Source organism: Mustela lutreola, chromosome 11 (assembly GCF_030435805.1).
Source record: "Mustela lutreola isolate mMusLut2 chromosome 11, mMusLut2.pri, whole genome shotgun sequence".
Taxonomy (NCBI): Eukaryota; Metazoa; Chordata; class Mammalia; order Carnivora; family Mustelidae; genus Mustela; species Mustela lutreola.
Window position 1 is genome coordinate 34,693,229 of NC_081300.1, and position 25,865 is coordinate 34,719,093.

General features: G+C 37.3%; 1 long non-coding RNA gene across 1 annotated transcript in view; it reads left to right on the forward strand.

Annotated features, from left to right (window-relative positions):
• Nucleotides 1-25,232, forward strand: part of LOC131811815 (uncharacterized) — a 66,855-nt gene extending 41,623 nt beyond the window's left edge. Inside the window, exons 3-5 of the long non-coding RNA XR_009346123.1 lie at nt 10,863-10,966; nt 24,626-24,761; nt 25,176-25,232. This is a non-coding gene — a long non-coding RNA (uncharacterized LOC131811815). The remainder of the gene's footprint in view (nt 1-10,862; nt 10,967-24,625; nt 24,762-25,175) is intronic.
• The last annotated feature ends 633 nt before the right edge of the window (nt 25,233-25,865 follow it).

The following is a 25,865-nucleotide window of genomic DNA, read 5'->3' on the forward strand; positions in this document are numbered from 1 at the left end:
AATCCTAGTCCACAAAGAACTCACTATCTAGTGAGGAAGATATCCAGAACTGATAAGGTGGTGTAAGGGCAAATTAACCGAGAAAATTCAGGGATCTTCACTCAATTTTATACTAATTCTTAAAATTATTTCTTATAACAAAGATTCCTCAAATTATATAAGCTTCAGACTCCACAAAACCTAGATCCACCATGATGTGCCAGGTCACAGGACAATAATATAATCTTAGAGAATGTGCACGTAACCCTGATTTGGGTTGACAGAGGGTCAGAAAAGCTGTTCAGATGAGTTAACACTTGGTTTAACTAAGCCGTTCTCATTGCTAATTAAGAAAAAGTCATCCCAATAGATGTGATGTGACATCTTATTGCGGCTTTGGGTTACATTTCTTTGGTGATTAGCAATGTTGGCCATCTTTTCATAACCTTTTAGCCACTTTATGTCTTCTTTAGAGAAATGTCCACTAAAGTCTTTAGCCCATTTCTAAATCAGGTTATTAGCTTTTTTTGCTGTTGAGTCATAGGAGCTTCTTACATATTTTCTCCCATTCTTCAGATTGTCTTTTCATTTTATTGATTAACAGGTCTAATCTCATTCTTTTACAAGTGGATAACCTGTTTTCCCACCATTGTTTGTTGAAGAGACTATCTTTTCCCCATTGTGTATTCTTGGCACCATTGTTGAACATTAGTTGACCATATATATATGCATTTCTCGACTCTTTATTCTCTTCTATTGATATATATGTCTATCTTCATGTCAGTACCATTCTGCTTTAATTACTATAGCTTTGTGGTATATTTTGAAATCAAGAAGTTTATTCTTGATTTCAAAATATTCTTTATTCCTGAATCCAGGTTTATTCTTCTTTTTCAAGATTGTTTTGGCTACTCAGACTTTTGTGGTTCCATATGAATTTTATAGTTATTTTTTTAAAGATTTTATTTTTATTTATTTATTTGAGAGAGAGAGAGAGAGAGACAGGTAATGATACAAGAGAGAGCACAAATAGGGAGAAAAGGGAGAAGTAGGCTCCCCCTGAGCAGGGAGCCTCACGTGGGGCTTGAGCCCAGGACCCTGGGATCATGACCTGAGCTGAAGGCAGACACTTCACCAACTGAGCCACCCAAGCACTCCTACACAATTAACTTTTTCCATGTCTTTAGGAAATACTTTTGGGATTTTGATAACACAAGCATTGAATCTACAGAGCACTTCGGGTAGTATGGACATCTTAATATATGAGATATCACCTCCCACCTATTAGAATGGCTATTATCAAAAAGACAAAAGACAATAAGTGTTGGTAAGGAGATGCAGAAATTGGAACACTTGGGAATGCAAAATTGTACAGTCACTATGGAAAACAGTACGGAGGCTCCCCCCCAAAGTAACAACTGAACTACCACATGACCCCAGGAATCATGCTTCTGAGTATCCAAAAGAATTGAAATCAGGATCTTGAAGAGATCTTAGCACTTCCACATTCATTGCTTGAAGCATTATTCACAATAGCAGAGAAGTGGAAACAACCTCAAATGTCTATCAACAGAAGAATACATAAAGAAAATGTGGTATAACATATCCAGTGGAATATCATGGGAGGATGCAGCCTTAAGAAAGAAGGAAATCCTATAGTATGTGGCAATGTGGATGAAGCTGAGGACATCACAAAGTCACAAAAGGACAAATACTACATGACTCTGGCATTCTCTAGCAACCGGTTAGAAATGCAAGTTCCTAGATCCCTTACCAGACCTACCAAATTGAAAATCAGGGAGTGGTCTCAGGAATCTGTTTTAATAAGCCCTCCAGGTTATTCTGAGGCATACTAAAGTTTGAGAACTACTGCCTTAGACTGAGGGGTGGGAAATAAAAATGATTTCCCTAAGTACTTTTCTTAAACTCTAGCCCTGCCCAGTGAGGAAGAAAGAATCCAATCACCACAAAAAAAGCTATTTCAGAGTCCATAGTCTCTCATGGTTCACCTCAGTCTGAGGGTTTTGAAGGGGTGGGGGATGGGAGGTTGGGGGAACCAGGGTGGTGGGTATTAGAGAGGGCACGGATTGCATGGAGCACTGGGTGTGGTGCAAAAACAATGAATACTGTTATGCTGAAAAAAATAAACAAATTTTTTTTTAAAAGCTATTTCACATGGTAAGGAAGGGAGAAATCTACATTCAGGATTGTGGTATATTTTGAAGGGGGTGGAAATGCATTAGTATATTCTGTCAGGACCAAACTTTTCACTGTTTGATCACACCTCATTTGCATTTTTAATAGCCCCCATTAGACAGCCTCTGAGCTAATTAGGCAGGCGTCTATAATAGAAGACTTCTGTTTCCTGTTTTCAGAACTCAGAAACTAATGGCTGAAGCACTGCTAAAACAATTAAGTAATAAGAAAAATACTGTGTAAGATTGGCAAAAGCACAGCTGCCATAAATCATTACAAATGACTCGCAGCTCAAAATGTTTAATTAGGGAAGAAAAGTAACCTATCACATGTTGGGATAGCAGGGGAAAACAGGGGGAGAGGGACCCTGGAACACAGAGTTGATTACCCTGTGCCAAGTGGAGATGGGGTGGGGGGTTGTGATTCCAGGGATTCTAGTACTGACAATGTATTCCTATGCATTAGGCATCTCTTACTACATCTAAGTTCAATAATAAATGAAAACGACAGCAGCCCAATAAAATCAGGACTACTAAAGATAAAGACTTATGGAAATGAAATATGGGTTTTCCACCAGAGGAAGAAATGTAACAAACTGAGATGCTGGCTGGGGGCAAAGGCAAAGGGATGAATGGACTGTAAGATAAGAAGTTATAAATATCAACTACAGACCCATGTTCATTTTCAGAATTGAGATCAATAAGAGCACACCTATTTCCTTTTTTATGCACATATTTGTATGTGTCAGTCAGTTTTCTACTCTCTCTTTCCTCTGTAGCTTGATATAAGGAGAGTTGGTGATGGTTAATTGTGGGAATTTAATCTTCAGGTTATAGAATATACAGATGGAATTCTGGCTAGTTTAACGTTACCGAAACGTAGACATAGATAGGATTTGGTGTCTCTGCTTTTTAGGAGAGGGTATGCATACCTTTATTAGTATGAGGGTTAGTCTCTTAGGTGGAAACAAGACGATTTTATTACCATTATACAAATATTTGACTACAGCAGAAGGGGGTGTATCTGGATGCTGAGGAGTCACAGGGTGAACTCTGCCATGAGTATCTCTTATCCCTCAGTTCCCATTTGCTTTCATATACTCTCTTCCCTACTCTCATAGCAGAAAGCCTGCAAACTATATTTCTACACTGTTTTTCTCTGTTTGGAATACATAGAATGGCTTGGTTATTTTTTCTGACAGGACACTGAATGATACATAGGATGTGATTAATTGGACTGTAATTCGAACGTAGATCTGTTTTATTTGCAAGTATCACTATAAAATGAACTCACCTACATTCTAAATGCTGTTATTTTGTATTAAGTGTGAACTCCTGTAATTTATATTGATTAACTTATAAGTTTAGTATAATTCTGGTACACTTTGTACTCAACCATTAAGGAAGAATTAATTTGATAACTTCAGGATGAATTCCAATTTTATTTATTCTTTCATGCATTAAATCAAACAGTTATAGACCACAGGCTACGTATTAAGCACTGTGCTAGGCACTTTGAGGGAAATAAGAAAGGATAACACTTTGTCTAGGTCTCAATACTAAGATATGTCACAAGGCTATAAGCATTGAATGAAAACAGACAGACACATACACACACAATTAGTTGGGATTTATTTGTTCCTAAGGAAAGATCATGGTGTGTTGGAGAAAAGTAAACATTGAACTGATCCAAACTCATTCATGATAAAAAAAACTCTCAGCAAATTAGGAATAGATGGAAACTTTCTCAACTTGTTAAAGACTATCTACAAAAAACCTACAGTTACCATCACACTTAATGGTGAGAAACTTGAAGCTTTCCAACTAAGATCAGGTACAAGGCAAGGATGTTCTCTCTCATCACCCCTTTTCAACATTGTCCTGAAAGTCCTTGCTAATGTGGTAAGTCAAGAAAATAAAATAAATGCCATACAGATTGGGATGGAAGAGGGAAGATATAAAACTGTCCTTATTCACAGATAACATGATGGTCTATGTAGAAATCTGAAAGAATCAACCAAAAAAACCTCTCCTGGAACTAATAAGCAATTATAACAAATAGTAATTATCCTTGCAGGATACAAGGTTAATATACAAAAGTCAATTACTTTCCTATATGCCAATAAAGAGCAAGTGGAATTTGAAATTAAAAATACTTATATTTATATTAATTTATATTTCTATTATCCTCAAAAATGAAATATTTAGATACAAATCTAACAAAATATATGCAAGACCTATATGAGGAAAACTATAAAATTCTGATGAATGAAATCAAAGAATTAAAGAGATTGAGAGATATTTTGTGTTGATGAATAGACTCAAGGTTGTCAAGATGTCATTTCTTCCCAATTTGATCTATAGTTTCAATGCGGTCTTAAAATCCAAGTAAGTTATTCAACATATATTAACAAATTGATTTGGAAAGTTTATATGAGATGTAAAAGACTCAGAATAGTCTGCACAATCTTGAAGAAGAAAGTTGGAGGGACGACACTACCTAACTTCAAGGCTTCCTATAAAGCTACAGTAATCAAGACAGTGTGATATTGGTAAATGAATAGGCAAATAGATCAGTGGAACAGAATGAAGATCCTAGAAATAGACCCCCATAAATACAGTCAACTGATCTTGACAAAGAAGCAAAGCCAATACAACAGAGCAAAAATAGTTTTTTCAGCAAGTGGTGCTTGTTGAAAAACTGGACATGCACATGCAAAAAAAAAAAAAAAAAAGTAATCTAGACACAGACCCTACTCCTTCACAAAAATTAACTCAAAGTGGACCATAAGCCTTAGGTTTATATGAAATGCAAAACTATAAAACTAGAAGTTAACACAGGAGAAAACCTAGATGACCTTGGGTGTGTACAGTGATGCCTTTCTAGATAAAACACCAAAAGACATGATCCATAAAATAAATAATTGATAAGAGGGTCCTCATTAAAATTAAAAACTTCTGCTCTCTGAAAGGCAATCTCAATATCATTGGACAAAAATATTTGCAAATTGGAGAAAATATTTGTAAAACACATCAGATAAAGGACTGTTCTCCAAAATGTGCAAAGAACTCTTAAAAGCTAACAATAAGAAAACAAACAACCCAATCAAAAAATGAGCAAGACTTTAGCAGACTCCTCACCCAAAAAGACATATAGATGACAAATAGCATATGAAAAGTTTCTCTAAATCCTATGCCATCAGGGAAATGTAAAGTAAAACAACAATAGGACACCACTTCACAGCTATTAGAAGGACCAAAATCTGAACACCAAATTCTGGGGAGGATGTTGAGGGGACTCTCATTCATTGCTGGTGGGAATGTAAAATGTTATATCCATTCTGGAAGACAGTTTGGCTTGGTGGTTTCTTACAAAACCAAACTCTTCCCATATGATCCAGCAATGGTGATGCTTTTTATTTACCCAAAGGAGTTGAAAATTTAACATCCACATAAAAACCTGCACATAGATGGTTGTAGCAGCTTTATTCACAACTGCCCAAATTTGGGAGCAACCAAGATGCCCTTTAGTAGGTCAATGGATAAATAAACTGTGGGACATCCAGACAATGGAATATTATCCAGCATTAAAACAGGATAAGCTATCAAGCCATGAGAAAACATGGAGGAACCTTAAATACATATTATTAAGAGAAAGCAGCCTATCAGAAAAGGCTACATACTGTATGATTTCAACTATATGACATTCTTTAAAAAGCAAAACTTTGGAAATAATAAAAAGATCAGTGATTGCAAAGGGTGGCAGGTAAAAGAGAGGAATAGAGCATAGAGGATTTTTAGGGCAGTAAAACTACTCTGTATGATATTACAGTGATGGATTTATATCATTATACATTTATCCAGATCCACAGAGTATATAACAGGAGTGATTCTGATGGTAAACTATGGACTTTGGGTGATTATGATATGTCAGTGTAGCTTCATCCGTGATTACAAAAAGAATACCACCCCGGTGAGTGAGGTTAACAATGGGAAAGGCTATGCATATGTAGGGGCAGAGGTTATAAGGGAAATCTTTGTACCTCCTTCTCAATTTTGTCGAAAATCTGAAATTTCTCTAAAAGAATCAAGTCAAAAAATTAAGCTGAAGGCCCCTGGGTGGCTCAGTGGGTTAAGCCGCTGCTTTCGGCTCAGGTCATAATCTCGGGGTCCTGCGATTGAGTCCGGCATCGGGCTCTCTGCTTGGAAGAGAGCCTGCTTCCCTCTCTCTCTGCCTGCCTCTCTGCCTACTTGTGATCTCTTCTCTGTCAAATAAATAAATAAAATCTTTTTAAAAAATTAAGCTGAATCTTTTTTAAAAAAATATATTTTTAATTTATTTATTTGAGAGAGAGCGTAGCCACGCTGCACTCTCACATGAGCGGGGGGAGGGGCAGAGGGAGAGCAAGAAGCCCAGCACCGGATTGGATGCTAGGACCCCGCGATCATGACACAAGCTGAAGGCAGACACCCAACTGACTGAGCCACCCAGGCACCTAAATTAAGCTGAATCTTAAAAGAGAGTCTAGTAATTAGAAAGATGGAGAGAAGAAGTTAATGTAGATAAAATTAATATTTCAAACTATACACTCAGTTTCACTACTTTATTGCATCATAGTCACTTAACTTAGGGGTAGAAAAACTACAACTCGTGGGCCAAATCTGACCCTGTTTTTGTACTTCCTATGAGCTAAGTGATTTTAACTATTTGGAAAAAAATTAAAAATAATATTTATGGTGTAAAAAATTATTCAAATTTTAGTGTTTATCAATACAGTTTTTTGGAGCACAGATGTACCCTTTTGTTTATATATTTTGTGTGGCTGCTTACACTTTACAAAGGTAGAGTTCAGTTACAGCACAGACAGTATGGTCTGCAAAGGCTAGAATATTTACTATTGACTCGTTGCTAAAAATCTGCTGCTCTTGACTTAACATTATCTTGCAATTAAATTTCACCATCTCAGCTCAGAGCTCAAAATATACAAGGCATTTTCAGATGCTTTGTACTTGACACCTAGTATGCCTCCTCACCTATTAGTTCCTGCTCTGTCTTGTCTCTCACTTTGCTCTTCAATCCCTTTTTTCCCCACTTCAGGGTCCTCACCTTTTATTCAAATAGCTGGCTCATAGACCCATATAAACTACTTCCCTTATTTTTCCCACTGAAAATTCCTTCTGTTTTGTTTTATTTTGAGAGGGCGATAAAATATTGAGTAGATACAAAAGAATAAAGTATCTATAGATTATAAAGCATAATAAAACAAACATCTATATATCCTCCATCTAGCAAAAAAGACAAAATACTCTCATTATTTCAAAAACTCCCTGGACATTCCTCACTCTTTTTATTATACCTTTGATATTTGAGTCTTGCCTCCTTGGTGAGGCCCTCCCAAATATCTCAAGCCAACACAGATGGTGCATGTAGCTTATAATCAGCACACAAACTTTAGTGATAGCTTGGAAATTTAGAATTTAGAAATTAGGTTTAGAAACTCAATGCATAAGATGAACTATATCTAAACCACCTCTCAATATACACAGCCTCATGTATAACTCTTTGCTTGTAACATTCTACATGCCAAATATACCTATCCATAATCTCGAGCTCTTCTTCAACCAAGAAAGAAGAGAATTTCAGAGAAGTTCATTTTCCACACTTACTGAATATCTTCAGACAATTGAAAGATGGGTGTTCCTCACATTAACATGCTACCACCACTGGTGATTAAAATCTATGAAAACAACTACAGAGGCAATTAGGTCAACTTTACAACTTAAAATAAAGCCAAAGATGACTCCCTGTTAAACTGAGTTAGTGAAATGGGAATCTAAACACTCCCTCCATCTCCCTTGCCCTAACATGATATTTCAACTGCTTTTTATAAACACATGATGGTGGCTGAGGTTCAAAGAGACTATTGCAGAGGAAAAAGCCTTGGGCTCATAGCTAGGAGTACTGAGGTCTTGTTCTAATTCCATTGTGAATTCTCTGAAGAATCAAGAAGTAACTACTCTCTTGCCTTCAGTTTCTTCATCTGTAATTTCTGAGATGCCTTCGTCTCTATCATTCTAAATTCATGGGCCGTTACCAACATCAACAGGTTACAATGTCAAGTCTTCCATATCTGTGCTCATCCCCTTCTTTTCAATCTCTGCCTCACCAAAAATGGCCAGCTACTCTACTCTGACTGTTAAATATTATTAACCAAAGAAATGATTCTTGCTACTTTGAGAGGCATCAGAATTTAGGTCTGGAGATCTTTTATGTCCTCAGCATGATCCAACTGGTGTTCTGAAGCTCAGTTGATCAGGAAATGCTGAAAAGGGGAGAATGAAACCACTCCTGAGAATTGCCACATAAACAGCTTCAGCAGTAGAGGCCATTAGAGGGAGATTAAGCCTGATTTTGATATTACCAAGGAGGAATTGGCACCATTGGTGCCAACTTCAGTCTTGTTCCTGTGGTCCGAAACAGATTACCTTGGAGGAAGTTGCCTGTCTCCCCAACACAGTTTGCATACCTTGGTTTTTGTTTTGTTTGTTTAATAAGCAACAGTTCTCTATAATTACCCTATTCTTTAAGCCAAACATTTTCTTCTTTCCCTTTCCGGTACATACCCTTGACCACTCCCAAGTCAATCCTATCATGGTTCCAGCTATACCTGCCTTACAGCAGATCAGTACTTCCTCTTCATGGGCTTTTCCCACCTCTGTGAACTTACATCTGATACATGGTTGGGGACCTGTTCCATCAAAACTTTGACCAACTACTGTATTTCACTCTCCAACTTCTGAAATACAGAAAAAAAAATATGGATCTCTTCCTATATCTTCAGAATAAAATCACTCTCTTTCCTCTGCCTTCTTTGCTTTTTTCTCTTTCCCTTCAGTGCTAGGCCCAATCTCCCCAAACCCTGAAATCTAATAAGATACTGATGTGCACCCAGAAATATGTGTTTTTCAAAAACTGTCCCACTGATCCTAAAGATGAGCACAATGTAAAGGAACAGTAGTGTGGAACATATATGAGAATCTAGGAAGAAACCAAAATAATCCCAATAGCCAAAATAAATTTCAAAATGTTTTTATATAAGGTCATTTCCCAGTTTCTCACAGAAAATTCAAAACCATAAATGAAAAACATGTGTAAGATTTGACTAAAAACATACATGACCATTGTACAAAAAAGTGACAGGTGATGACTCCCCCCAAAGGAGATGTGAAGCAGAAATAAAAGTAGTTGGAAGGGAAATGTTTTGTCTCCCTACAGCTGCTATCCCCTTCTAGGTCTTGGGAACAAGGGAGACTTTTGGGGTTTGTTCTTTTTTTGGGTTCTAGACTTCTAGTTAGGTAATAAGAATTTTGTCTTTATCACCTCAATTTCCTTGTGTGATGATTTAGAGTCTTTAAAAAAAGAGAAAGATAGATCTCACTTGGGCCACAAGCCTAAATTTGAGGATCCAAAGATATCTATCAGACCTGGCAACATAGCTATTAAAACGTGGTACTCAGTAACTTTAATCTCCACATTGGCAAAGGAAGGGGTTCCTAGAGGTATCTACACCATCTTGAAATATGATTGCCAGAAGTCCTCTATTTTTTTTTTTTATAAAGCTTGTCACTTCTCACACTAAAAATCGGAGACCACCCTCTTTCTCATTAAACTTGTGATGGCATTGGGAATTGCTTTGCATAGCAGAATGTGGCAGTATTATTCTGGAATGCTTGACCCCAGAGAGCTTAAGAGGACTGGCAGCCTTTGTGTCTTTACTTTTGGAGTCCGCCCACCATGCTGTTAACAAGTACAAAAAGGCGAGGAGCTCCGGAGGATGATGTGCCATCTTAGATGTCCCAGCCACAGCCAAGCTCTCAGCTAAAAGCAACAGCATGAATGATCCTGCTCATCATTATGTGATGTAAAGTAATTGCCCAGTTGAGCTCTGCCTGAATTCCTGATGAACAGAATTGAGAGAAATAATAAATTGTGGTTTTAAGCTACTAAGTTTGAGGTCATTCATTATGCAGCAGTGGATAACTACAATATTTTCCCACACTCTCTCACTGAAAACCTCACAGAGTACAGCGGTTTAGATATTGCTCGGGGCATAAAAACAGAGAAAACCTCTCTGTGTTACAGCAGAGTGTATCGGTATTAGTAATAATGATCTTAAACCATTGTGATAACTTAAATGGTGCTTAAGGAAATAAGAATATCTGTCTAAGCTTGCATGATCTATTTTAGAAATAATCCCACTTGTTACATTTTTTGGAGATTAATACAGCAACTTTAAGGATGAGTATAAGGAACCTAGAACATTTGCTTATGTGAGAAGCTTCATTCCTGAGGAAGTTTGACAAACGATTCGTGCCTAGAAGAATTCTCTTGTCTTGAGATCAAAAGAGCCTGAAAAAGCTGAGATGAATGTAGAGTGATGTGAGAGACATCTCAAGGGTAAGGGTTGAAAAGTGGGAGACCGATCCCTAGAAGAACTCCCTTAACAGCCTACTGTGCATCCTGACATTATCATTGAGCATTACTTTCAGATAGAGTACCTCACAGAAGAGGGCTGGATCTTAGCCCCACCACCACCATGTATTCTCTGTAGGCTTTGGCTGAATTACTTAATCTCTCTCAAATGCTAGTTAAAGAACAAGTCTGAATACCACCGATTCTTCTTGCAGACAGACTCTACAAATTTCTGTTTGAGTGAAGAACATCGTATCTCCCTTGTGGAATTGCAACTGCTGGGCCAGTGTGACTTCCTGAGAGCCATGGGTTCATTCAGGTGAGGGTGGCTGACCTTTCCTGGTGTATTAGGTTCCTAAGCCTGCTGTAACAAAGTGCCACAAACCTGGTGGTTTAAACAATAGAAATTTGTTTTCTCACCATTCTGGAAGCCAGAAGTCTGAGATCAAGATGCCACAAGATTGGTTCCTTCTGGGGGTTTTGAGGGAGAATCTGTTTCATGCCTCTCCCTTACCTTCCAGAGGTTCATTGATAATCTTTGGTGTTCCTTGACTTGTTTTCACATCACCTTAACCTCTACCTTCATCTTTACATGATATTTTTCTATGTGCAAGTTTCTGTGCCCAGATTTCCCCTTTTTAATATAAGGGATAATATAATAAAGACACCAGTCGCATTGATTTAGGGTTTACCCTAAGAACCTCATTTTAACTTGATTACTTCTGTGAAAGACCTTATCTCCAAATAAGGTCACCTTCTCAGGTGCCAGGAGTCAAGACTTCCATATATCTTTTGGTGGGGGAACATAATTCAAGCTTAAATACCTGGGTCAGTTGGGAGATGCTGTCCCACCCTGCAGAACCTCAGAGCCTAAACACTGGCTATGCTTGATCATCCTTGGAAACAGAAAACCCTACAGATGCTTGTCCTGATATCTCCCAGAGATTGACTCAAGCTTCTTATTCCATCTTAGCCTGCAACTTCCAGAGAAAGTGTCCTACTAGCTATCCTGAGAGTAGTTATCCTGACAACCCTAACCAGCCTCAACTCCTACTGTGCCTCATTCCACCTGATACCCCAAATCTATCACCACCCCTGCAACTCACCCTCATCCTGTCCTTCACTCAACAGGCATCTCCCTGGATGCTGACTCCCCAGGCTCACTGCCAAACCTTAGCTCTCTCTATTTTTTTTTTTTGTTTTTTTTTGTTTTTTAACTTAAGGTAGTCTTTGTTTTTTTAAGTTTTTCTTTCCTAAGTGAGAAATGACACCATGCTGAATGACAACTGTGTCTATCCTTTGCTCAGGAACTGCAAAGGAAAAAACCCAATCCCCACAAAGTAGGCTGGAATAGCCACTTAAGGATTCAGTGACTGTCCTAGTGCACATGCCTCCTTCCTAGTTAATTCTTTTACACTAACAACTGCTTTGGGCACCATAAATTATATACCTGTTTTGACTAAAAGATGTTGCGTGACAAGTGGTAGGGCTTATCAAAATCAAGTCAACATTACAGGTGCTGTCAGCATGATAGACAGAGAGGCGAGGTATAATCCCGATGGCTCCCTGATGAAACATATACAGAGGCTTAACCTAATCCCTGAAGGAATGACAAGGAAAGTAAGGTGAAAGACCAACTAGCCTCTTTCCATATAATCCGAAACTTATTAGTTGGCTATTTTCATTTCTTCCACTTCCTGACTTACCAGGTAGGAGCCAGGAGGTGACAAAAGCCAATGTTTTCTCAACAGAGCCATCTACCTGATGCTTTCTGGGGAAGATCTACCTTCCTTTTATTGGACTAAAATGATGTGTCTTATTTACCTGCAGCCTTTCGTTACTTATAGAGAGTTGTAAAAGGTAGCGTATTTGTCCTTTTCTCCTCCCCCCCCACAAATGGGGGTAAGTAGGCACTTGGGAGAAGCACTAATTTTCTAAAATGCCATCCGTCAGTTACTGAGTTCCCTTTTTGTGTTTACCCTCTGTTAGTCATTGCCGAAGATACAAGGAAAAGAGAAGCAATATTCCATGGCCTATCAGAGTCTAGTTATAGGGAAGAAAATAAAACTCTACTGTAGGAAGAGAAAATCTTAAAGATTCTGCTATTTTTCCATATGACGCAATTTCTTCTTCCTTTTAGTAAGACAAGGACTATCTTTCAGGGTTTTATCCAGCTCTGGAGATGGGATGCCCTGGGAATCCCTTTCACAGACTCATTCATTCAGCATCCTTTGTAACCAATGGCATGTAGTTGAAGAGATGCTAATCAGGGGTCACAGTAGCATCTGTGGTAATATTTGGTGGCCGAGGCCAGGAATGAATATGCATGGCTTGCATTATACAGTTTTGCTGCAGTGAGGCTATGTGTTCACGATGGGGACTTGACTGAAGGTCAATGTGACTAAAGCTGGGAAGCCACCGTGAGTAGGGTGAGGGAGTCAAAAACGTTTCCTTCATGTGAGGGCGATGATCTTTACAGTGTTCAAATGTTCCACCTTGGCCCCAGTAGCCATTCCTCCTAACTGAATTCTCCACATAACCTGTCCTCAAGGGGCTAATAAAAGCACCTCTGGTGTCCTCTCCTGGGACAGAGGTCTGTCACTGTCATCAAAGGGCCTCTGCCTCCTAACAACCTAAGTAATGTCCCTAGAAATGGAGCAAGTGCGGTTAGGAGAAACCCATGCTAATCATTCTGGCTGTTGTTTCTTTTCTGCTCTCTTTGCCCACATATGCCACTTTTCCCCCTAATCAACTTCAATTAAATTTAACTTAACAAAGATTGATAATAATTATCATTGCTGTAAAGAAAAACAATCTTTTCTCTTCCCATAGTGTTTTTTATTTTTTTCTAAACCATTTTCACATACTTTAATTAATTTAATCTTTAGCATCTGCCCTGTGCCCAGGCAGGGACAAGGCACTGTGAGGAATGCGAGAAACAAATCTTTGCAAACCTCCTGAGTGGCTGGCATGCTCCCTCTCGTTGTATACACAGGCCATGGTGACCAAAAGCATCGGGCCTGAAGTCTATCAGACACAGCTACCAGACTGGAGCCAGGGCTCCTTTCTGGGAGGAGAAAATGGAAATCTGGCACCCTGGCACCCTGAGCCTCCTGCCTTTGCTCCATCACAGTCCATGATCTGTCTGGCTCCCCGAGGCTGCTCCCCACCCCTGAGTTTACAGAGCTGCCACATCTCTTTCCGAGATAACCTCCATGTTTTTGTTTCTAATTTTAACCTCATTCTGATCCTCTACCTGCACTTCCCCTTAACTTCTCCAGGTTCGTTCATGTTGCATTTTGGCTCTCAGCTGGGTTTGCAACTCCTCCCAATTTAGCAACATCTGAAAATTTAATTAGCGGGTGGTTGTCTCCTTCTTCCATATAATTAATGAAGATGTTAAAATAAAACTGGATTAAGAACTTATTACACTGTAATTTGCAAATCATTGCCAAAGTTACCAGATAAGCTCTAACAAGGCAGAGGGGAGAGGGGTGAGGGTGTCTAAGCCATCATGGCCCTTACCTCTAAGCCAAGGGCCATATGTCCCAAGGAGAGGAGTTCAGGCTGGGAGTCAAATGGGTATTCACTGGGAGTCTGTCACTAGGAGAAACTCCCCGGTGATGAACCACCTCTGAACCCCAAGGCACAGGCTGAAGAACACCAAGGTAATTTCAGTTCAATAAACTGAGGAGTTGGGTAGACTTTTATTTGAGGATGCAACACAAGACGTGATCCGTTCAAAAGGAAGGGAAGGAACGGAGAGGGGAAACCTGTATTTCTCACTGAATACCGTAATACTAATAAGTCTGTCTTGAAGCCTGAACAAAATAATAAGTCAAATCATAAAATCACAGGACACACTTACTCCTAAATGGCATTATTCTTGGCTAGTGATGAGAGCCAACTCACGTCAATAATAAGAGAGTTTCTAACATTTAAAAATAATAAGCAATGAGAAAGATCTTGCACCTAATTTTATCTCAGACCGTTCACAAAAAATCCCATCTTTGCTTTTGTACCTTATGCTGGCCTTAGAATTTCTCCTATTCCCCTCATTCCTTCTGACCTAGCATCTCTCAGCTGAATCTTTACCTTCATTCTCTCTTCCGTACTTTGATATCCGTGACCCCACAACTCTCTCCCAGCTCCTTCATCTGCTTGACAAACTCAATTTCATGTATTTCCAGCAAGAACAAAAAAAGGTCCCTTACCTGATCCTATGTACAGGACAACCCCACACATGGTCCCTGTGACACCCCTGGTTCAGGTGGCTCTGCCTTCCACCTTGGGGCTCCTTGCTGCTCATGTCCACCCAGCAGGGAGCAAACCTGGAAATAGGATTAAGTGCAATTATGAAGGACAGGCACAGAGTAGATTTTTAAAGGAGTTACTAGTATAAGCAATCTTAGCTTCATAAAGCAAATATTAAAGAGCTAGTGCTATAGTATAAATATTTGTGTCCCTTCAAAATTCCTGTGTTGGAAACATAATCTCCAAAGAGAAGATACTAGGAGGTGAGGTCTTGGGGAGGTGATTAGGCCATGAGTGGAGTTCTTCCGAATGGGGTTCATGACCTTATAAAAGAGGGCTGACAGAGTTGCCATGTGAGGATACAAGGAGAAGTCTGCCACTCCGAAGAGGGCCCTCAATCAACAAGGCTGGCAGCCTGATCTTGGACTTCCATCCTCTGGAACTGTGAGAAGGAAATGTCTCAAGCCACCAAGTCGGTGGTATTTTGTCATAGCAGCTCAAACTGACTAAGACAGGTAGTCATACTTGGGGACCTTTTTCAAGAAACTAAATGTTGAAGAATATAATTCATGAATTTGGTTTTATTCCAAAGCTCTTTTGTTATGTTCAACATACAACTCTGTTAGTTAGAATTGACAAGTCATGCATGACATGACTGCCTTACTGGCCCAATATGGCAGATTCCAAATGAAGTTTGGTATCAGAGACATTAATTTCTATATTGGAGCCCTTTGTATTTCTTTACATCAATATACTGGAAAGAAAAAGCCTATTTTGTTTAAAAAAAAAAAAAAAGAAAGGAAGGAAGGAAAAGGAAATAAAAGACAAAGTAGTGACTCACTCAAGGGAATACCTTGAAACGGGTGTAATTTATAAAACAAAATACCCTTAATATGACAGCAGTCAATTTAGCCTGATATAAAAGAGGGTCTGTGTTTTCTTTCATTTATATTTTTATGATATGTAATGTCTTTATAATTTCACCACTCCACATCAAAGCCGCCAACCGCTGAGCGCCTAAATAAGTAGCATGTGAAGAAAATGAATGAATTGCTAAATGTCCCATTACGTCCACAGAGAATATCCTTCTATTTGGAGTCAGGAATCTTAAATTGAGACGACAAATGAATGGTTTTCACTCCAATGGAGGGAGAGTTTTGGCAACTTTATTACGTTCAGCATTTGAATGGACTAAGGGGGAAATATAGAAAGAAATGAAGTTTTAAAAAATAATGTGTTTTTGGTATCTGAGCTCTGGCTCTAAATGTCAGTTCCTCTGTGAGACAGAGTGATGGGGACAGTAGGGGGCATAACACATGCATAAAAACTCCAGGGAGCCCGGAGAGGAGGGCCTGTCAGTGGTGTGATTTCTCCAGCACAAAGAAGCTATTTGGAGAATCTTAACAAGTTCCAATGTGTTTGGCCCAACACATTAGGACTGACATCAACAACTGAAAAGCAAAGAATGTGTTGAGCTGGTTAAAGGAAATCACAATAATCAGCAGCTCTTAGAGCACTTAACCACAGACACCCAGGGAGACCCAAGGCTAGGGAAAAGAAACAGGGCGGTGACTGCAGCACCACCCGGGAGTTCATTGACTTTTAAAAAATCTGCCCAACGTTCCAGAGGAAAATAGGATGAGTGCTATAGTGAAGACAAGACAGCTACCGGCCCTTCGTACCTTATGCACACTGGTCTCAGGGCATCCACTTTCGCAGACCCTAATTCATTCGTTCTTAGAGACTCAATATCTAAAACTTCTATCTTTCATGCACCAGATCCTACCTCTCTCCTCTCTTTCTCTCACCATTTGCAAATGTCCATATAGACTTCCTCTCAATATGGCGATTTGTGCACCCTTAATGATGGCGAGGAAATAGGCTCACTAGTGAGTTGTGGTGGGCTCTGAATCAGGAAGTGGGACATTTTCAAGGCAAGACATTTATCTTTCTGGTCAAGAATTAAGCAACCAACAAAGAGCACAGGACCCAAATAGGGCAGATGTACTGTGAGTGTTGTGATCACAGTTACAAGGTGAACAGTTAGTAACCAAGTCAATTATTGATTCTTTGACTGAGGTTGACCTGAATCTTTGTAAATATGTGAGAAGCTATATTTGACATACAGGCAGTCAGAGCATGGTAGGCAGAGGCTTTCCCTCCTATAACTTTCAGGGTCTGTATATTAAAGAAAGCGGTTTATACCTAGATAAGAAAACAAAACAAAACAAAACAACTGGGTAATTCTATTTCTTATCTAGGTATAAACTGCTTTCATTTACATGGAGGTATTTTCCTCTTTTAATGGAAAAATAATATCTGTACATAGCAAATAGGTATTAAAATTGCAACATAATGTAAATCAGAACATAAACTTTGAAATTTGAGTACTATTCTTTTAAGACAAAAGAACCAATCAAAAGGTTCTTCCTCTCTGACCTCAGTTTTCTAATTACAAGAACAAATGGATTGGATTATATAATTCTAAAGTCCCCTACAGTCTTAATATTGTATGGTCTTTAACAACACAAATAATAATATCACAACTACACAATAATGGCATAACAACAACAACAATCTTGTCAACAACCATTTGCTTAACGGTTATAAAACATGAGACAGTGTGCTAAGTGGCTTATGTACTTTACTCCACTTAATCCTTGCAATAACATTATGAAGAAAGAATTACTGTTCTCATTTTTATAGATGAAGACAAGTACGTTTCCCAGCATCACAAAGCTTGTGGATGCCAGCATTGGAATTCTAACTCCCATTGCATCTCAAATCCTGTGTTCTTCACTTAAAAACAACTATTGAATATTTTCGTTTTACTTCGCATGGTGGGAGGGGAAGACTAGCTGGGAGAAGCCAAGAAGTAGAAGTGTTTTCACTAATATTTTTTTACAATACTATCGAAAAGACCCACATGGGAAAGAGAGAACCGTACAGTTTGGTATGTGTGCAAGTGCCAGACTGAAGAGATGAAGCAGTAAGAACGACAGGAGTTTTAAAAAGGGGAGATCATTATTAGTTTGATTCTAGCAACAGGCCTAGTTGGAAAGGGTTTCATGTCACTGGGCTCTCCAAGGAGAGGAAACAAGGCCGACAGAAAGGCCAGGAGGGGCTTTTCTGGTGGGAAAAAGCCCATTAGCAAAAGCAAATGCTGGAAGTATTATGGCATGAATGAAGGATGAGTTTGCTTTATCTGGTTTGGAGGAAACTCATAAAGCTTGAGATTTGGGAGTAAAAAAAGAAAAGAAAAAAAGCTTAATGTATTTCCTTTGAAACTGAGAATTCAGCGACAACCAATTCACTGTAAGTTATGATTAATTCGTTCACCTTTGTAAAATGTGATCAGCGCTTCTGGACATCCAATATTATGTTGATTACTACCTTCAAGCATGTAACGGATGAACCACAGGTATTAGGATCAACCAGGACCCCTTGCTAAAAATTCAGATTAACTAGTTCTCATACAGACCCACTGAATCAGAGTCCAGGAATTTGTGTGCCCAAATGCTTTTCAAGTGATTAAGATGCTTTATTGAAGTATAGTTTTCATGAGATATAATGCGCAAATTTTAGATACTTATTTTGATTAATTTTGACAAACAGATACATCCATGTAGCCTTCATCCCAGTGGAGATATACAACATTTCTTGCACCCCGGTTTCTTGGGCTCCTTAGCAGTCAATCCCAGACTGGTCCAGGTAACCATTGATCTTGACTTCCAATCCCCATAGATTAATTTTGTCTGTTCCAGAACTTCATATAAATGGGGTCACACAGGGTATACTTTTGTATACTGGCTTTTTCCTCTCAGCATAAAGTCTGTGAGATCAATCTCTGGGCCTCAGCAGTTTGTTCATTTTTATTGCTGAGTAGTAAGTACCCCATTAAATGAATAGACCATGATTTGTTTATCCATAGTCTTATTGATAGATGTCTGAGTGGTTTCCAGTTTCTGACTGCTGTGAATAAAGTCATGTGACATACTTATATGTCATTCATAGACAAATGTTGTTATTCCACTTAGATACACAGTTAGGCATGACAGTACTGGGTCATGGGGTAGGTGTGTGTCTAGCTTTAAAAGAAAAATAATCAGATTTCTCAAATGACTATCTGTACCATTTAATATTCCCACCATCACCGTGTGAAGGTTTCAGTGGTTCCACACTTTCACTTGATAATGTCAAACTTTTTAATTTCACACATTCTAGGTCAACCTAGTTTTTTTATGGTTAGTGCTTTTTTGTGTCCACAAGATCTAAAGATTTTCAGGGCCTTTATCATAATTCAAAACATTTCCTAATTTCCTTATAATTTCTTCCCTTTGATGTGGGTTATTTAGAAATGTATTCTTTAATTTTGAAATATTTGGAGGTTTGTCTATGCCTCTTATTGTTAAGCATTTTTAATTTAATTCCACCATGATCAGAAGACATATTTTATAAGATTTCAATTTCTCGAAATTTATGAGATGCATTTTATGGATCGATATATGATCTAGCTTGATGAATGCTCCATGTGCATTTGAAAATAATATTATTCTGCAGTTGTTGGGTGTGGTGATCTGTTAATGTCAATTAAGTCATGTTGGTTTTAATGTTGTTTCAATTCTGTATATCCTAAACGAATTTCTGCTTATTTATCCTATTAACTATTACGAGAAGGTATTAACACTTCATCTATGATTGTATTCAACCTGTTTACACTTAGATTATGACTTGTTGACTGTATATATTTTACTTTTATAACCAATCTGACAATCTCTGTCTCTTGACTTTTAGTTTATTTGCATTTAATACAATTATTTATATGCTTGAGTTTAAATCTATCATATTATTTATGTTTTATTAACTTCTCTGTTTTGTTTTTATTTTTGCCATTTTGAGAGGTTAATTGAATCATTTTAGAATTCTTTTTATTTCCTCTATTGACTGTTTTGCTACACTTCTTATTATTACTTTTCCTTGGCATGCTAGGAATTATAATACGTATCTTTAATTTATGAAAGTATCCTTAGAACCAATATTTTACCAGCTCACACTCCGCACTTGCAATTTACAAATGTAAGAACATCAAATCAGTTTATTATTTTTTTAATAAACATTCCATTTTTGGCATTTCTTTTAAGTTGGTCATAATCAGGCACATTACAATATTACATAAAATCAGTTTATTCTTATTACACCACCACCTTTTATAGTATTATTATCATGTGTTTTATTTAGCTTTACCTTATAATGATGTCATTTTTGCTTTAAAGAGTTTATTTGCCCTCTAAAGAAATTAAGAAAAGAAAATTTGAAAGTGAGTCTTCTATATTAATTTGTATGCTTTCCATTGCTAGTGCTTTTCATTTCTTCTTGTGGAACCAGATTTCTATCTGATATCGTTTCCCTTTGGCTTGATGAATTTCCTTTAATATCTCTCATAGTGCAGGTCTGCCAGCAACAAATTTTCTCAGCTTTCATTTATCTGCGAATGTCTATTTCACCCTCATTTTTAAAGGATATTTCACTGCATATAGATTCTGGTGGGTTTTTTTTTTTTTTTTCCTTCTAGGGTTTTTTTCTTTCTTTCTTTCTTTTTTAGGGGATTCTAGAGTTTTTGTTTTTGTTTTCGTTTTCCTTCTTTCAGCACTTTAAAGACAACCATTCCATTGCCTTCTGGCCTTCATTGTTTCTGACTGAAAATCAACCATCTTTCATATTATTGTCCCACTATGGATAATGTGTTGATTTTTCCTAGTGCTTTTGATATGTTCTTGTCATATCATTGTCTTTGGTTTTCAGCCATTTGAAAATTATATCAGTACCTAAGTTTGGTATTCTTGATATTTACTCTCCTGCAGCTTTTTAGTACAAATGCAGACTACTGATTCCCACTTCAGACCTACTATATCAAAGTCTCTGGTAGTATGACAAGGATCTAAATTTCTAAACAGTCTCTAAATTATTTTTATGGACACTGAAGATTAGAGAATCACTAAACTACAGTAATAAAACTAGTCCTTATCTTGAAGAAATGTAGGATATTTGAAAGATCTAAGATATATACTCAAAAATCTATAATATTATTAGGATATAAAAATATGCCATATCAGTAGGAATTACTTGTTATGAAAGTTCAGAAAAGAAAGAAGAAAACTAAGTGGTTAGAAGGGAAGTTTATTGGAAGACATAGCATTCAAGTAGAATCTTAAAAAATGAGTGCCATTTCAATTTGGAAAATTAGAGGAGAGTTGCCCCAGTTTAAGTGGTCATCTCTAAACACTATCAAGAACAACAATTTTACCATCCCCAAACTAATCTTGAAACCTCTATTACTGGCATAAAATAGGAGTGAGAGGCCAAGCAAAAGGAATATTTTTGACAGACTTGGGTTGAAGGTGTCTGACCTTTCAAACTTTAATACAGAACTGTACCCCCCACATACACACAATGTGGCAACCCTATTCCAAGCAGAAAAAAAAAAAAAGAGAGAGAGAGAGATTTGGAATGTTTTCCAGCCCATTAACAAAATGCAATAGCTTCTTATTTTTTTTAATGCAACATAACCTGGATGTCAGGTTGCATTAAGATGCCTTGGGTTACGATGACATAAATAGTTCAACATAATGAAACATGACACTGAGAAATATGGGCATCGATCTGTGCCACTAATTTAAAGACGCACTGGGTTTTGCCCTGATCTGTTTTTATGTCCTCAACCAGGAAATGACACATGGATAATGGGTATTGTCTGCTTTGTTGTTCCCAGGACAGGCTGCACAGAGTTTTTCTATTATCGACACATCCTTGGTATTGACAAGAGGGTGATCATATTCTCTTTCTCATGGACTCTTGTCAAATGGTCATAACTTACACAAATAAGAACAGACTCATTGTAAAGGCAGTCTTCAGTAAAATGGATTCCAACTATATCGTCCTCACACTTCAGTCTTCATTAGAGCTGAAATTTAATCTTATTTATTTACATAATCAGTAAACTATAGTACTATGCTAGGGAAAGAGAGATGACTAAGACACTGACCTCTAGTCTTTTTTAGCATTTATTAAATTACATTTTTCAGAGATGTTACTAGATGTAGCCCTAAAATTTCTGTGTTTTGGAAATACAGAGTTAAACATGTTTTGGTCAAAACTGGAGATTGAATTAATTCAGAATTCCTTGCTTCCTGCTCATGCTGGATCAGTATAGTCACAGAGCTCTTCTGTGTGAGAACTGGAACTGGGCTGTCTATAAAATCTATGACTTGTCAAGCATTTTCCTATCCATTAAGTGGAGACTGAAGAATTCTACCCGTAAACCTAGGGAAACACCTTGGAATTATTATCCTGAGGTATGGATATGATCATTGAGATCCACAGGAGAGGAGAAGGGGAAGGGGGACACATAGGGGGATGGGATGGGGAAGAGGAGGAGAGGAATAACTACAAACCATTTGAAGAAATAAATCTCCAAGAGAGATAATGAGCCCACATAATAGCAATAACAAAAACAAAACAAAACAACAAAAAAAGAAAGATTGCTTAAAAATCTTTAAAAATTTTTAAGATAAGTACATTAAAATGGCTTTATAAATCAAATTTACTAATATTTCCCTTAATGTTAGTTCTTGCTGTGTCATACTTAACAAATTTTGCCTATTCTAAGGTCATGAATATATTTTTTCTATGTTTTATTCTAGGAATATTGTTTTAATTTTCAGATTAGTCAAAAGGTAACTCACAGAGTAGAAGATGTCTGCAGTACATAAAGTGAGAAAAAAGTCCTTTCCAGCATATATTCAAAATACTTACAAATAATGAGAGAAAGACAATCAAATAAAACAGTAGGAAAAAGATTGGAACGGGTACTTTACCAAAAAGGTAAAAGGTCATCAAATGGCCAAGGAGTATTTGAAAAAATGAAAATTAAAAACACTATGAAATGCTATTACACACCCAGCAGAATGTTTAAATTCTGAAAGCTGTCAGTAGCAAGGGTTGGCAAGGATGTGAAGAAACTAAAATTCTTATATATATGGATGAGTTGAACTGCAGATTGCTATGCCCACTTTGGAAAACATTTTAACAGAATCTATTAAGCTAAAAACATGCATACCTTATGACCCAGCAACTCGACATATGGGTAAATACCTAATTTAAGTGAGTATTCATGTTCACCTAAAACATATTGCTATATAAGCTGTTGGCAGAAAGGGAAGCTGAGTGAAAAGTTTATGGGAACTTTCTATACTATTTTTGCAACAATTCTATAAGTCTAAAATTATCTCAAATTAAACAAAATTAACTGTTAAAAAGAAAGCCAGACACAAATGGTATAAACTCGGGAATTAATTCATATGAAATTCAAAAAGAGTAATCTATGATATGGAGGACCCTTTAGGGGAATACTGACTCAAAGGGACATAAAGAAGCATTCTGTGATCCTGGAAATGTTTTACATCTTTCTCTGGGTGGTATTTATATGGCAGTACATATAAAAAAAATGTAAAGAAAGAAAGAGGGTTAAATTGCTAAACGATGCAAAGAGAATTCATCTGAATGCAGTATAAAGCTATAAGGAGATGGAAATTATGAAAGATAAGGTAAAAGAGATGAAAGACAGAAAGAATATAAAAAATTTCATCTGTATCTCCTTAGGGTTTCAGGAGGAGAAATTAGAGAATAGGGAGTAATAATACTGAAAGATGTAATGTGAATCAGATAGATAATTTACAAAAGATGTCTTCCATTTGAAAGAGCACACTGAGTTTTCAATAGAGTAAATTATATGCATACCTAGTTCCGACGTGATTAAAAAAATCAGTTATCAAAAATCTTTAAAAATGTTAGAATTCTCACTATTGGAGTGGGAATACAGATCAGCAAGGAAGACTAGAATGATCCGTATAGCAAAGGCAATATCAGTACAAACTCATGTTTAGCTTAATTTAATTCAGAGAGAGATGTTTACATACAGAAATATTTGTCAACTTGTGAATATACACAGGTTAGAATACACTACATATAATTCTTTGCTGACAGCCAAAAAGAAACAACACTCTAGTGGCAACAAATAAATCTGCCATCCAAATCTTAGTCTTTAATACCATTCTCTAATAAAAGGAGTAAGACTTTTGGAGAAATAGCTGATTCCAGGATTGGAACAGGAAATATAAAGATGACCACTGAACACTTTGTAGTACCGAAAGGGGAAAAATCACAAACCTCCACAATGGTGGGGACATGTCAAAGGAACACAGGGGCCAGCTGAAAGAGCTCCTAATGACCAAAGCTGGAAAAATGCAAGCAACAATATAAATAGTGTGGGATTATAACACAAAGTATAAAATAAATATTCGTGGTTCCATTTGGATATAAGTTATTGAAAAAATTAATATATGGGAGAGAAGAGACAAATTTCTGGTGCAAAATAATTCCAAGTAATTTAAGTAGATACCCTATCTTCAACGAAGTGGAACATATAACTCCCTACTCTTGACATGTGGGCTGCACGTAGTGGCTTCCTTCCAAAGAGTAAGTGTTGAAAGGAGGAAAAACAAGATGAACTTTACAGTGGAGAAACTTGATAAACACTGCCTCAGCCAGATAATCAAGGTCAACATCAGTAGTCACAAATCATATTGTTAGTCTATAACTTTAATATGATGTAATAAAAATGGCACTTTAACTCTATGGTTTTCTTCCCTCAAACCCATATCCCTAGTTCTGTCATGAGAAAAACAGAAAATTTCTAGCAGTGGGGCAGCCTACCAAATATTTGATCAGTACTCCTCAAAGCTACCCAGGTCATCAAAAACAAGAGACATCTGAGAAACAGCCACAGTCCAGAAGAACCTAAGGTAACCTGATAACTAAATGTAATGTATTATCCTAAATGGACTCTTGGAACAGACAATAGACATTAGGTAAAAACTAGAAATCTGAATAGACTATGGACTTTAGTTAATAGTAGTGTATCAGTATTGTTCTCACTAATGATAAAAAAAAAAACAGATGTTAAAAGTTTTAAAAGCATGATCAACAAAAGAAACAAATAAATACAATAAAATCCATTGCTGCTGCTTTCCTCAGCAGTTTGATTTTTAAACTTGTGGCTTTTCAAAAAGATGATGTTGATGATGATGGTGATAATTATTGTTGTTGTTGTTGTTGTTATTATTATTATTATTATTCCTGAAAAGCAGACAGTAAAACAGTTCCTGGAAGAATTTACAACCTACAGCAGGTGATTTTTTTTTTTTTTTAATTTTCAGAATTCATCCATGGATCAACTGTTGCTATTCCATTACGATAACCATTTCTTGGCTGAGTTCAGGTCCTGAGGAAGAGCCACACCCTTGAAACAAAACAAAACACACCCAGAACAAACCATACAACCATCTTTAACCTAGCTTTTTATAGAATGTCTCAGTTCCTTGTAACTTTGCACACAAGTTCTTGTGTTGAATTGAACTGTAACTGATTTTATATTTGGAGAAAGCAATTTTGAAACCTTTAAAGAGAAAAAAAGTGGGAGCAAAATTGTTTTTGTTTCTGCTTTTTTGACAAAGACTGCAAGATTTAACAAGCAAACTCTCAGTGAGCATTCTTAAGAAGGTAGACTTGTGTGTATTGAGATAGGTTGGGGAGATTACAGGCCATGCTGCGGTGATATGCAGGGGTGCACAGCTCCCATGTTGGCTGTGGGTTGCTAGAGCTCTGCCTCATACTTTCTTCACTTTGGGATCCAGCTGCCCTCATAGCAAAGTCTCTCAAAACTTCTTGAGCAGCAACACAGGTAATGTCTGCTCACAGCATATTGGCCAAACTACGTCTCACATCCAGGAGGGAGGGAAGTATAATTGTATGACAGAAGAGGCAATGAATATTTTGAACATTCTACATCTCCCACAGCTTGACAGAAGGAAGGAATAGCATATAGTCAGCATGTTTGTTCATTAAAA